Source organism: Charadrius vociferus, unplaced genomic scaffold (assembly GCF_000708025.1).
Source record: "Charadrius vociferus isolate BGI_N301 unplaced genomic scaffold, ASM70802v2 scaffold174, whole genome shotgun sequence".
In the NCBI taxonomy this organism is placed as follows: domain Eukaryota; kingdom Metazoa; phylum Chordata; class Aves; order Charadriiformes; family Charadriidae; genus Charadrius; species Charadrius vociferus.
The window spans coordinates 2,030,312-2,043,185 of NW_009648441.1; positions in this window are offsets into that span (position 1 = coordinate 2,030,312).

Genomic DNA, 12,874 nt, shown 5'->3' on the forward strand with positions numbered 1-12,874 from the left:
AGATGCATTTCTGCTTGTTAGAGGAAGTCTTCTAGTGCTACAGGACTTTTTGTTCTATAGCAATTTTGCATTTGCTTGTAGATTAAGGTTGTGGTATCTTTATTGCAATTAGGATATAAATTTAAGTAAATTAATATTGCCAACAGTATCTCTAAGTGTTAGTGGGCCACCTGTGAATATTACCTGCTTTGCTCAGTATTATTTTCTCGATGAGAGGAAAAAAAAAAAGATGCAAAGTGCAACCAATATGTGACAGCTGCGTGATAACATCTTGACTATGGCGGTTATTTGTCAGTCTTAGTTTGGTTTTGTTTTTTTTTTTTAATGCAAACTAGGGATTCAGGTGCTAGATAAACTACTCTGGTGGGTGCTGAACTAGTTAGACCGCGCCCAGTGTCTTAGCCAAGGTCTGTGAGAGTCTCTGCTGAGTTGCTACTGTGCAAATCAGATGATGGGATAGACAAAAAAACACCCCTAACTAAATTTGCAGATGATACCAAGCCAAGAGGAGACCGTAGTTGGACAGAATTAGAATTTAGAGAAAAGGTAGTTGTTGTTGTTGGTGGTGGTTTGGTGTTTTGTTTTGTTGCGTTTTTTAAATATATAAATAAATCAGCACAGACAAGCACAAATTTGTACTTTATTTTTACAGCCAGTCATCTGTAAGGGTCTGGACAGTTGACCCTGGAAAATCTGTAGGGACCACGTGAGATGACCAAGAGAAGCAGATTGATACTGCTAAGCATCAGTGTAATTTTTGTGAAATTCCCCAAAAGATCATCTCTTTTTGGGGAAAAAAGTGTTCTACAAGACAGAAAAGAATTGGCAATGATTGAAGCAACATAAATCATGGGCTGGGGTAAAAATGAGCGGGTAACAGTTGCAGTAGAAGGCATCGCAGAGCCTGGGTGAATTATGAGCTGGATATGAATCAGCGGTATTGCAGTGCCTTGAAACGTACACGTCACAGAAGCAGGAAGCCTGGAAGGCACATGCTGTAATCCTTTCGCTTGTCAAAGCTTTGGTTAGGCTCAATTTGAATGCTATGTCTAGCTTTGGGCATTACACTTCTGCACTCTCCCCAGATCTTTCCTGTCTTTCTTGGAGAGAGTAAGAGGATGCTCTGAGGTCTAGGAAGCGTGACCTGTGAAGAGTGATTGAGGTTTTGGGTTACATGTGTGGCATAAGGAGGAGAAGGGGGCTGGAGGAGATTTCTGCAGAAAAGGAGGAACTGTTCTCTGTGCCCATAGTAGATGAACTCAATTTACTGAGCAGTATAGGCCATTCTTTATACACTAACTGTACTCCGCACGGGTTTTTTTGTACTAGTAATGACCCTACTAGAAGAATCTGTTTTGTTACTTTCTGTGATGCACTCAAGTGGGTAATATGTAGAGGAATTTTGGTATTTGGGGGTGTGAGGGTGTTGGTATTTGTTTTTTTCCTTTCAATGATTAGTTGACTACAATTTGAGAGGGACTGGGTTTCTAGGTTTTGGCAGGTAAGTCCAAGGATATGAAAGGCCACTGCAAAGGGGGAGAGACCATCTCCCTCTGTGTCTGTAACAATGAAGAAATGAAGGGATTAACTTTGCAGCAAGGAAAATTCAGGTTATATTACAAAGAGCTTTTTTTCAGAGAAGGCCAGCTTTGCACTAGAATAGCTTGCTTTTGAAGGTTTTGAAAAGCAGGTTAGACATCTGCCACAAAAGATCATGCACATCTGATTCTACCAAGAGACAGGAGAGTAGATTAGATGACCTCTCAAGAATTTTTCCAGTTCAGTTTTCTGTGATTCTGTCAATTCCATCGTTGTTCGTAAAAGGCACGTGCATTGACACAGAGAAGTGAGAATGTGAGACTGGCTGTACAGGGTCAGACTGTTTAACACAGTACACCATCCTCAGTGGGAGCTGAAAGCAGATGTGTGGGAAAGACTGTACAAACAGCGTAACTACACAGGATGATACTTATTCCGTAGATGGTTTATGTATATTTAGCAGTTCTTGGTAGATTCTAGTTCTATGAATTTGGTGCTCCTTGAACAAGTCTGAGCTGTTGGTGTTCATGGTATCTCACAACAAGAAGTTCTCGCAGCTGAACTACGTGCGAAGACCCACCTCTTTCTCTTGGTTTTGAACCTGACTCCCTTCTCGCTTCATTCGGTGCTTTTTGGCAAGACATTAAAGACTCTACCTCTCCATTGCCACTAAAGACTTCATAGATCTTTAGCTTACACAGTCTTAAACATTTCTGTTTCTAGACTCAAGAGTTAGAGCTTACTTAGCTATTTCTTATATGGAAGATGATACTTGGATGCTCCTTGTTGCGCTGTTTGGAACATTTTCAGCTCTACTGTATATTCTTTGAGATGGAGGGAAAAAACTGCTCGCACTCCATAGGTTGCAAAGAGATGTTCTCTGTTCTATTCTCAATTCCTTTCCCAATAATTATTTTTATTTTTTTCCACTGCTATCGAGCACTAAGCTTATGTTTCCCTAATCTGTCTGTCATAACCTCAAGGTCTCTCTTCCTGAGTAATACTGGTCGACTCGTTTTATATTTGAAATTAGGACAGCTTTATTCTCCTGTGTATCTTTTTATGTTTATCTATATTGAATTTCCCGTGCTGGTTTATTGCCCAATTACTAAGTCACATAAGGTCTTTTTGTAGTTCTTCATTATAAGCCCTCACCTTCACTACCCTAAATAATGAAGTAGCATCATCAACTTTTGCCACCTTGCTCCACCCATTTTCTAGCTTGCTTATAAATACAACGAGCAGCACGAGTCCTGGGACAGATCTCTGTGAAGACTATTTACTTCCCTAACTCTTTTTAGGCAATTATATCCTATTTTTTGACGAGTTCTCTATCTGTGCAAGAACCTTCATTATTTTTTGGTAAATGCTTAGGTTCCTTAAGCCTTCTGGAAATCCAGATAGATTGTATGAACTGGATTTCCACTGTCCATGTGTTTGTGGGCATAAAAATATGACAGTAGTAGCAAATAATGAGATTCTCTTTTACATGAGAAACTATTCTTTTCACAAAATACAAGTTTGTTAGCTTAATCACAGTATTACATTCCTAGTTCGGATGCATAGACTTGCTGTGCCTTTTAGTGCTCGGAATACAGTGATTTCATCATCTGTGTCTTCATTTTTGGAATACTGGAATTATAAAGGGATGCATTTTACTGCTTGAAGAAAGATTTTGATGAAGAACATTGTTAACAGTGTGCTGTTGAGTATGTCATGTTATACAGTAAAAAGATTTGTGAATGCCTGTGAAGCTTTTTAGTAGGCATGATTAGTATTTAAACAAACTAGATTCTTTTTCAGCACTGTTTAGTGTTATATTATTGCTGAGATTATTGACAAAAAATAAGTGTGCCAGTCTATTGTGGTGTCCTTTTTATTTCCTAATTTGTAGTTGAATACAGCTCAGCAAACTTGAGTGAACGGAAAAAGAAAAAGTAGCTTCAAGTCAGGGTTATGCTCCCGTGGTCACGTCCTTTGCTCTGAGTTTGGCAAGCGGGCTGAGTTTACTTGCCTGCATTAGGTGGATATATACAGCCCTTTGCAAATGTGGAGTTTTGCTAATTATTTCATTGCATGAGCAAGCTAGGATCCCTGCTCCTTTAATGGAGAGAAGCCCATCATTAAAAATGTAATGCACATTTTTGTGTAATTAAAAATGGTGCATCTGAGTACTTTTCAAGGTTTTTCCCTTCCCCCAATTCCTTCCTTCCTCCAACACACTTCTGGCATGGGGGTGTGTTGTTTCCTGTAGCAAATATTGAGGGTTGATATGAACAGAAGATAGTGTCTTTATCACCTTTCATGTTTTATGATTGAAAGCAGATGTCTTCTGCATGATTTTGATTTAAAAAAAAAACCAAACCAACCAACTACAAATATTTAAATTCCTCTCCCGAAAGGTTCCAAGGAATTTGTCTTCTCCAGCTAAGGATCTGTGAATGCATATAATTATACCTAATAATTCCACCACTGTCAGATTAGATTGATTTTTAGTCACTTTTGTGCAGATTAGATTCAACTCAGGTGCTCAAAGTGAAAGAAGGTGCATTAATCTGCAGTGACGTTCTGTCTTTCCCAATTAGCGAGTTCTAAGAGATGTTAGATAATGCAAGTTTGGTGGCGTGAAGCATTTTTGCTCTCCCACAGACTTTAGTAAAGTTAACGATGTTTAGGCCTTCAGAGGCAACCGTCGGCAACTTAAGTGTTGGACCTACAAAAAAGCATGAAAAAATAATGGAAATTAACAATATTCTTGACAGATTTTAAGGCTGGGGACAAATGATGGTGTTTAAATAGAGATTTTGAGGGAGACTTAAAAAAATTAAATCTGTAATGTAAGCCTGTGGTGTATGCATCTTTGTGCAATCAAAATATCTTTCAAAATTTTGATTAGCATATTGACGTTTACAGTGTGTTAAAGTTTGCATGTAGTGGTTTATCTAATGCTGCATAACCTTGTTGTCTGACATGTATGTTTCTGTGTAGGGTTGAAGGTCACACACATATTTCTTCAAACTGCACATGGTCAGACCATAATTTTAATTATTTTTGAAGCAATAGTACATTAGCATTACAGAATTGAACAGTGAAGGACAAAGTACTGAAAAATGAAGTGCAAATAAATGACACTGCAATGTGTGCGTGTCTTCTGATTTGGCAAAATTAATGCTGGCAAGGCTTTGCTCTAGCTCAAAGTATATGTTTATTGCTTAATTATCTCAGTTACTGAATATGCTCATTGCATAATCTGGGGAAGCAGTAATTGAGTCCATTACTGTAGATAAACAATTGCCAATTTATAGTACTTCAGAAAAAAATCTTGACTGTAAACAGATATTACAAAATCTAAAATATCGATGCTATCTTACTCTCACCACAGTGAAATCTTAAGTGATTTTCTTAATGTGCGCTCTGCCAATGCTTGTTGAAAATTGCCAGTATTTTCTTTTTATTTCTTGGAAAAAAGAATCTACTTCAATTATACTAAAATATTTTTTCCCTTTCCAAACTTGTCTTAATTTTTGGACGAGCTATTAATTTTTTGTTTGTTTGTTTAATGTTGGTATTAGCTAATGTCAAGAAGCCAGTTCTTTTTAATAACTTAGGAAGATTGGCTTTTGATTAAATGAGAGCAATATGGGATGTAATTTTAACTGATGGAGCAAAGATGATTTTGTAGGCGTATAAGCAGTTTTCAGTCTCCTACTTAAAAAGATATAATAGGTTCATCCTATTTCAGGAATGTTTGCATAAATCCTGACTTAATGTTAAAACAAATGAAAAACCAAACCTGGTAGGAGCTCCATATTAATTCCAGAAACTAGTTTGAATGGCATGGTGAGATGTAGGGGTTTTCCTGCAGATCATAATCCCTTGTAATTTTTAGGTTTAATCCCCTATATCTTGCCAGGCTGTTAATGCAGCTAATCCCAAAGCAGTGGTCAATATCCACTTTCCCACTTTCATAAAGCTCCAACTGATTGTTTAAAAATGTACCATAGGTTGGAAAGAGGGAATTTTGCTACATCTGAAACAATCCATTTAAGAAACAGGTTTGGTTGGATGTTTGGGTTTGTGGTTGGTTTTTTTTTTTCCTTTATTAGTGATTATGAATTATCCAGCGCTTTAAAATACATAATTACAAGACCCAGCTCCTGCACCAGCAGGGACACTACAGTCTTGTCTGAATTATTTCTGTTTGGATGAAGCAAGGCCTGGGCTGATTCCTCTTAGGAGCAGAGGAAAACTCTCTGTTGACCACAGTGGAAGCTAGAATTCCTCCAGAAAGAGGAGTTACTTCATATACTCAGGTAGATTATGTGACTCTCAAATTGGAATTGGGACTTCTAATGTCTTATTAGAATGCAATTGCAGCCTGTATGAAAGACTGTCTTCTAACCACCCACAGCCCCCTTGCTTTGTTAGTGTATGTACTCTCATAGTACAATATATGCTTTACAGCAGTGATAGATTGAATTTTAATATATATGAATAGAGATTTTAATATGTATTTACGTAACTGCAAGTCACGTACACAGACACACACATGTGTATAAAGATAAAACTTGTACGTACATATATAGAAGTGAGTGTATGTAAAAAGCACTCCAAAAGGCTCTCCTGCTATCCTTAAAATTTTGCTATTGAGTATAATAAGAGTGAGTACACGTCTCCTATTTTGCAGAATTATTCTCCCAATCTCAAGGGGCAATCTTGTATCTTATGTCTGTAAAATGAAACTGATCTCAGAAATACTTAGCCCAGAAGTGTTCATTTAATCTTGGAAGTAATCCCACTGAATTTAATGAGCCCTTAGATGGTAAATTCTTTGGGGCTCTTACTTTCCTTTGTGCCTTATTCAGTGGTAAGCACAATCTCCATTAGCTTTTACATTAACATCTACTGTTACTTACAGCAAAATGCTTTTAGGTTTTGGCTTGAAAATGATAATTCAGACACATAGGCACAAAAAACTGTGAGGCAAAAGACAACAATTAAATTAGAATTATTCCAAAATTACATTTGAAGAATCTGAGTTGGCTTTGGGAAATTTCAAAAGCTACATTTTCGAGTGCTGCTGCAGGGGTCTCCTGATTTGGCCTTAATTGGAAAAGAAGTCTTACAGCCATTGGGATTTTCAAGAGAGAAAGGATTGTACACCTCAGATAGTAAACATTCCAACCTGCTGATGAGCGCTGATAGTCAGGGTAACTCTGGCTTCTATGTAGCTGGGAGTAAGCGTAGAAAACCACAGCTTTTGTTATCCTCTGAAATCCATTCCAGTCGACAGCATTCTTCCAACTGACTGTACCAGCTCTGGCTGAGCCTTCTCTTCTGCATGCTTCCCAAATCACGTGCCTAAAATAAGCTTCCTGCAGGCTGGAATTGCTCAGTAGAACTGATGCGGTCTGACTATATATTTATTAATAAAGCTATACGTAAAGCAGAAGCTCATTTTGGGTAATTGGCACATCTTTTTTTTTTCTTTTTTTTTTTTTCTTTTTTTTTTTTTCTTTTTTTTTTTTTCTTTTTTTTTTTTTCTTTTTTTTTTTTTCTTTTTTTTTTTTTCTTTTTTTTTTTTTCTTTTTTTTTTTTTCTTTTTTCTTCCCAGATGGTTTTAATCTTAAGTTTTTATTTAGTTAGGACAGCATTTCTATTCTGGTGGTATAAAACAATGTCCTGCACTGACCAGAGCGCAGTATGAGGTTTACAGTGCATGACCATATTCCTTTAGCAGCATGTTTTGAAAGAATTCATGGGAAATTGTGCATGGGTTTTTATGTATTTTTATCTTGAGGGCTACTCTGCTAGCATCTGTATTTTCTCTTTTGAGAAAGAAAGAGAGGGGTAGGAAATGGGAGGAAGGGGGAGCAGTAATAAATACAAATGTAGGCAATAAAACCAAACTAGTCTATCATTGCTATGAGAAACTTAGGTGAGATGAGTTGATTTGTGTATTGGTTTTCACTTTAAAGCTGTGTTTGAAAGGCACATTATCTACTGCATTGGTTTTCATGTTAAAAAATGGTATTCTGGCTCAGCAGTGCTGTCAAGAAGTACAATATGTCCCACCTCATTAAGTACCATCTTTTTCCTCTCCGTCTGTCTAGAACAGCAGGAAAACTAGTTTTCCAATAGAAAAATAATCAGGTTTGTACATTTCCTTTCTTCACCTCTGTGTCTGTATTCATCTAAAAATTCAATCAGCTTTCCAGGCAAGTGCCTCTAGAACAACAATCCTAATAAAGGTGCCATTCAGAACATCAGGGCCTGTTGTTTGGGATGTAGCAAGGTGAGCAACTGTAGAGCCCAAACAAAAAAAAAATAAATATTGGATGTATAGGGAAGGAAAATCTGCCTATTTAATAGAAATATAAACTGTGGTTGATTGACAGCATAGCTCGAAGAAATTTAGAAAGGGAGGCATTTCCTCCTCTGTTTGAGCATGTGACCAAGAGGTTCATCACTGTTTGGGTGTTAGCAGTGCAGTACTGTTCAGATTAAGGGCCTGATCCACCATAACCAAAGTGCAACTTTGCCAATGAACCAGCTTGCTTCGCTGAGTAGACAGCAGCAAACTGCAGGTGCTGGCTTTACTGTTGGAACTAAGAGAAAAAGAACTCCAAAAGCCAGGAAGAAAAGGCAACAGCAAAAACATCAAAACATTGCCTATGTTTTCAGGTAATTGCTTTCATCACTGTTCAGCTTTTGGGAATTCCAGCATTCTTCAGGTTAAAGTGATTCTCTTTATGGGACTTGTATCTATGCCGTCTCCTTATTCTTTAGAGCAGCCACTTGGAGGTCCTGCAAGAAATCAATTTTAAGCCTGCATTGTCTTTCTGAAGAATACTCCCAAAGACGGAATGAGGGCCTCTGATTAAAGCTTTTGCTTTCAGAGGCTTCAGATCATACTGATACTGTTCAACTAGTTGGAGTAGGGATACTGAATGAATAATTCCAAAGGTCATTCCTTTGCAAAGTCAGAGAGAGTGGCTATTGGCAGAGGTTGGCTGCACACAAGGCTGAAGTCCCACATCAAAGGTTAGGTAGAAAATTGTATTTTGCAGCTGAGGTAATACCAGAGGATGTGTAGCTGTGTGAATGAGTATTTTTTGCTACACAAAAAGCCCTTTCTGAAAAGTAAATAAATACAGGTTTAGAAAAATAGCAAACTAGCATAATTTATTCCCTGCATCCTAAAATATTTACATCTTTGGTTCTATTGTAGACAGAAAAGGCAAGAGACCCCAGTGTGTAACAGAAGAAATAAGCATGCAAATCAATTGCAGACAACAGACATCAGTTACCAATTTGCCACTAGGTGATGTTTAACAATCTGAGAGTAATGAAAGGAATTTTCAGGGAGAATAATTTACTGTGTTCTGGGCTACGCATGTGCTAAGGATGATGTCATACCCTGAAAGAATAACTATGCAGACCGTAAACAGTCTTTCAGCTAGAGAGATTTACACTTCCTTTGCAATACAGAAGTGTATCTTTTCTCTTCATCCAAAGCCTCCTCTTTATCCAAAGAAGGATATTTCAAATAATAAAGCAAGTTTTACTGGTAAAACTGTGCTAAACAGTGATCTGCTGTAGTGAAAAATGAGGCGCGTGTAACTAAATAGGAGTGTGGCTTAATAATGGAGCACAGGAATGGGAGAGGAGGTAAGACCTTGAATCCTTTTGGCACTATGTCACTGGCTTGCTTTGCAACCTCAGGCAAGACCCCAGTTTGCCTCTCAAAAAGCAGGGGGTAACCTCACCTCCATTACAGGGTCATGCGAAGTTTAGTTAGGATTTGGTGTGGCACCTGCTGGCCTTGGTGTAAGCGCAGCCATTTGTCTGACGAGAATGGGACTGAGGCAGTTGCATCAGCAAAAGCTGTGAAAACCTCAGGTAAAAAATATGGTGGATGTACAACATGGTCACTTACTTAAGACTTGCACTAACCTAAGTGCCAGCGTTCCCAATATTTAATAATACTCAGATCTTGTGTATATTCAGATAATTAGACAAAGAGCAAGACTTTGTTTAGCTGCAAAGGTGCAACTTTTAAAACAATGTTTTGGAAATCGTGATATTGTGCTTACTCTTGACTCTGACAGAAATGATTAGCCAAGATGCTGTGGAAACGCCCCAGAGTTATTACGGGGCAACTGGAATGCCGTTTACAACCTTGAGCAGGCACTATTACCTTCCATGCCCACTGCCCCACGCTGCATCTTGCCATTGACTTCATCAGACTGATGGGTTCACACAAAGGTTGGAAAAGGAAACGTCACATTCCTGTGCTGTCTTTGACTTTCTTCCATCGGCTTTTTTCCATGGCAGGCTTCAAGATCCCACTGGGAGTTGCGGTATTTGGGTATTGTATTAAGCACTTTATCTAAGCTCTCTGAAATACCTACTTACTGAATGCTCTGCTCACACACATCTGCTGCTCGCTTACGCTGGAAAGCTCATAGACTTTTCCCTTTTGCATTATGGGAAACCATCTCAGAAATGGCACTCTGGAGAGTTAAACCTTTTTTTAGAAAAGACTGGAGGAAAAGAAAGGTATGAAAATAGATTCATATAAAATTAAATACACGAATTTACTTTAATGCTGCTGTGCTGGTTCTAGACTGTATGTTCCAGCTTTTTCTCATCTCCTTCTAAGTGTATGGCTCATTGCTTGCACAGTCTGTGCTTGTTACATTTGATGAAATAATCTTTCTGTGCTATCCGCCTCTGCTAGGATTTCTGAGCATACATCCAAAAAAATAATGTGGCTTATTTTTAAATTAACAACATAATATTGGGGTGGGCCTGGGGGGAAGGGAGGGGAGGTTTCTGTGGCTGTACTGTGTAATAGGGATGAAAACAGTCTTTCTCCTGGATCCACAGGATTGCTTTCCAGGTAGAACTACTTGCACCGTGTAAAGGAAGAGTTAAAAATGCAGGCAAGCCACAAGGTGGGAAGGAGAAGGAGATCAACAGTTCAGGCAGATCTTCCTTATTTTGTCCATCCCAAGCAGTGCTGTGGCAGCTGCTGTAGCTCTAGGGCTGAAACAGCAGCTGCCAAGTACTACCTTGAGGTGCTGGATTTTTTTATTTTTTTTTTCCCCTCTAATCCCTCCATGCTGGGCTTATGCTCAGCCATGGTGTACTCGGTTTCCGTGCGGGATTTAGGCATCAGGCAGTAGGTATTAAAACAGTTCCAGACAAAGTGATTTTTATCTACCTTGTCTAAAATCAGTGCAACCCTGGAAGGAAGGCGATGAATGTACGAATATCAAAGGTCATTGCTACACATAAAGACAGAAGAAAATTTGTTAGAATGCCCTTATTACTCAAATGTACCCTGGGTAAAATATTTTATACTTGCATATACATTGAGATGTGGGGTAGAAGGATTTAAGAATAAGAAAAGAGCTGTAAGAATGTTAGACAATTTCCTAATACTTGAAAATGGTTAACAAAGAAGTCTGAGTGATGGATTATTCCTTGGTTTTACAGAAAAGCCTCTTTGTAAGTTGGATAAATTATTTGACCCCACACACATATCGTCCACTCGTTCCAGAAATCAAAACCCTGGGGAAAGTATGTGAATTCCTACGGTCTGGGCCAGATCACAAGGGGGAAACTGAATTAAGACATAAAGGTGATACTTGCCTTTTGCTTTCGCCAACAGCTCGTGTGTCTGCAAAGCTCACCTGCAGCAATTTAGTACTGCCAGTACATTCCAGTTAAGCACACACCTAGCTGAGGATGATCTACAAAATTATTGCCTCTGCAGGTTATAGAAAATAAGTGAGCTGCAAATCACCTTTGTATTGAAAAGAGAAACTAAACCCAAGCTCGGCTGGAAACTGAGGAGGTGCCACGACGCGTTTGTAGTGGCCCTTGTAATCTTTCCCCGAGTACCCACTTCGGGGGGGTGTCAGAGAGAGGATATGAAGCTAGACAGACCTTTGGTCTGACCCAAACCATCCATTTGTGCAGGCGTAGCTCATTTGCAATGTCATTTAGGCAAATGGTAAATGTAATTAAATCATTGAATTGCAGTGGGTGTTGACCATTTTAAAACCTTAATTGGGCAATAAAACTGGAATCTAGATTATGGGTGGAGTCCTGTGATTGTGGGAATGCTAATCAATGCACACTTTACAGTAGGAACACCAGACTAATGGGAAATCCTACCAAATACTTATTAAGGATTTGTCCTACCTGAAAAGTGAGTGGTATTATATTTTTACCACATCAGTCCACTTCCTTTACCTGCCAGTAATTTCTTCTGATGCTTGTAACTAAAAAGAAATGTTCCTGTTTTCTTCTGCTGCTTGTGCTTCACAAACCATATATATAACAAATAGTGCTTTTCTAACACAACTGTTTATTAAGTTCCAATCACTGCCTCCACTAGAAACCTGCCGAAGGCAAACTATTCAGTTGTCACCGAAGGCATAATTTAACGATGCAGCGTACCTCTACGCTGACAAATTCAGCCTTTTTATTGTGGTTAATCTATGATGTGTGGAGCAGACGGTACCTTCGTTTTGCAGACCTGTCTGTGGGAAGCCTGCTTCCTCTCTTCTGTGTGTGATAAACAGAGCCTATTTATTGAAGAAGCCATGGAGGTACAAAGTTGAAGCCCTCGGGTGCCGCTTTTACAGTCCCTTTTCAGAAGGTACCTCCTCCTTCAAGCAGTTGGTTTCCAAGTGGCCTCCGGCATTCCCTACAAAATTGTCTTGTTTCACATTTGGCAAAAAAATTATATTGCTGACCCACTGTGTTAACTGCAATGGTAAATAGTGAAGGATAGATGGAAGCATTTGGGTGAGAAATCTGTGACAGGCTTTTATGTGAAAACATTTAGTATCTGCTCTCGCATTAATCACTTATTGTTTTTAATGCAGTGACAAAAACAGCCTGCTGAAATAGGAACACTGGGATCCCATCTGCAGGGAGAAAGAATGGTGTCAGACAGGCCTTACTATCATGTAGATGCAACAGTATATCAGGCAAACATATTAGTTGTTAGTTTTACTGTTGTTTTTAAGACTGCTTGAGAAAAGTTGCCTTAACCAGGCTTATGAACTTTCAAATGGCCACATAAAATTATATCTTGTCTTTGTTTATCCATAACATAAAGCTACTCTGGTAAAAATAAAATAGAGACTTCATCTTTTAGAGGTTTTCTATACCTTTATGTTGCCCTCAGGCTGCTTCTATTTTTCTTGGGAGAAAGCTTATTCGTATTTCTTCCAGAATAGGACCAGCCACTTCCACTTTGTAAAGGCTAGAGCTGTTTGTGATAAATCCTCAGTCCTTTCCGTCACATGTGTAT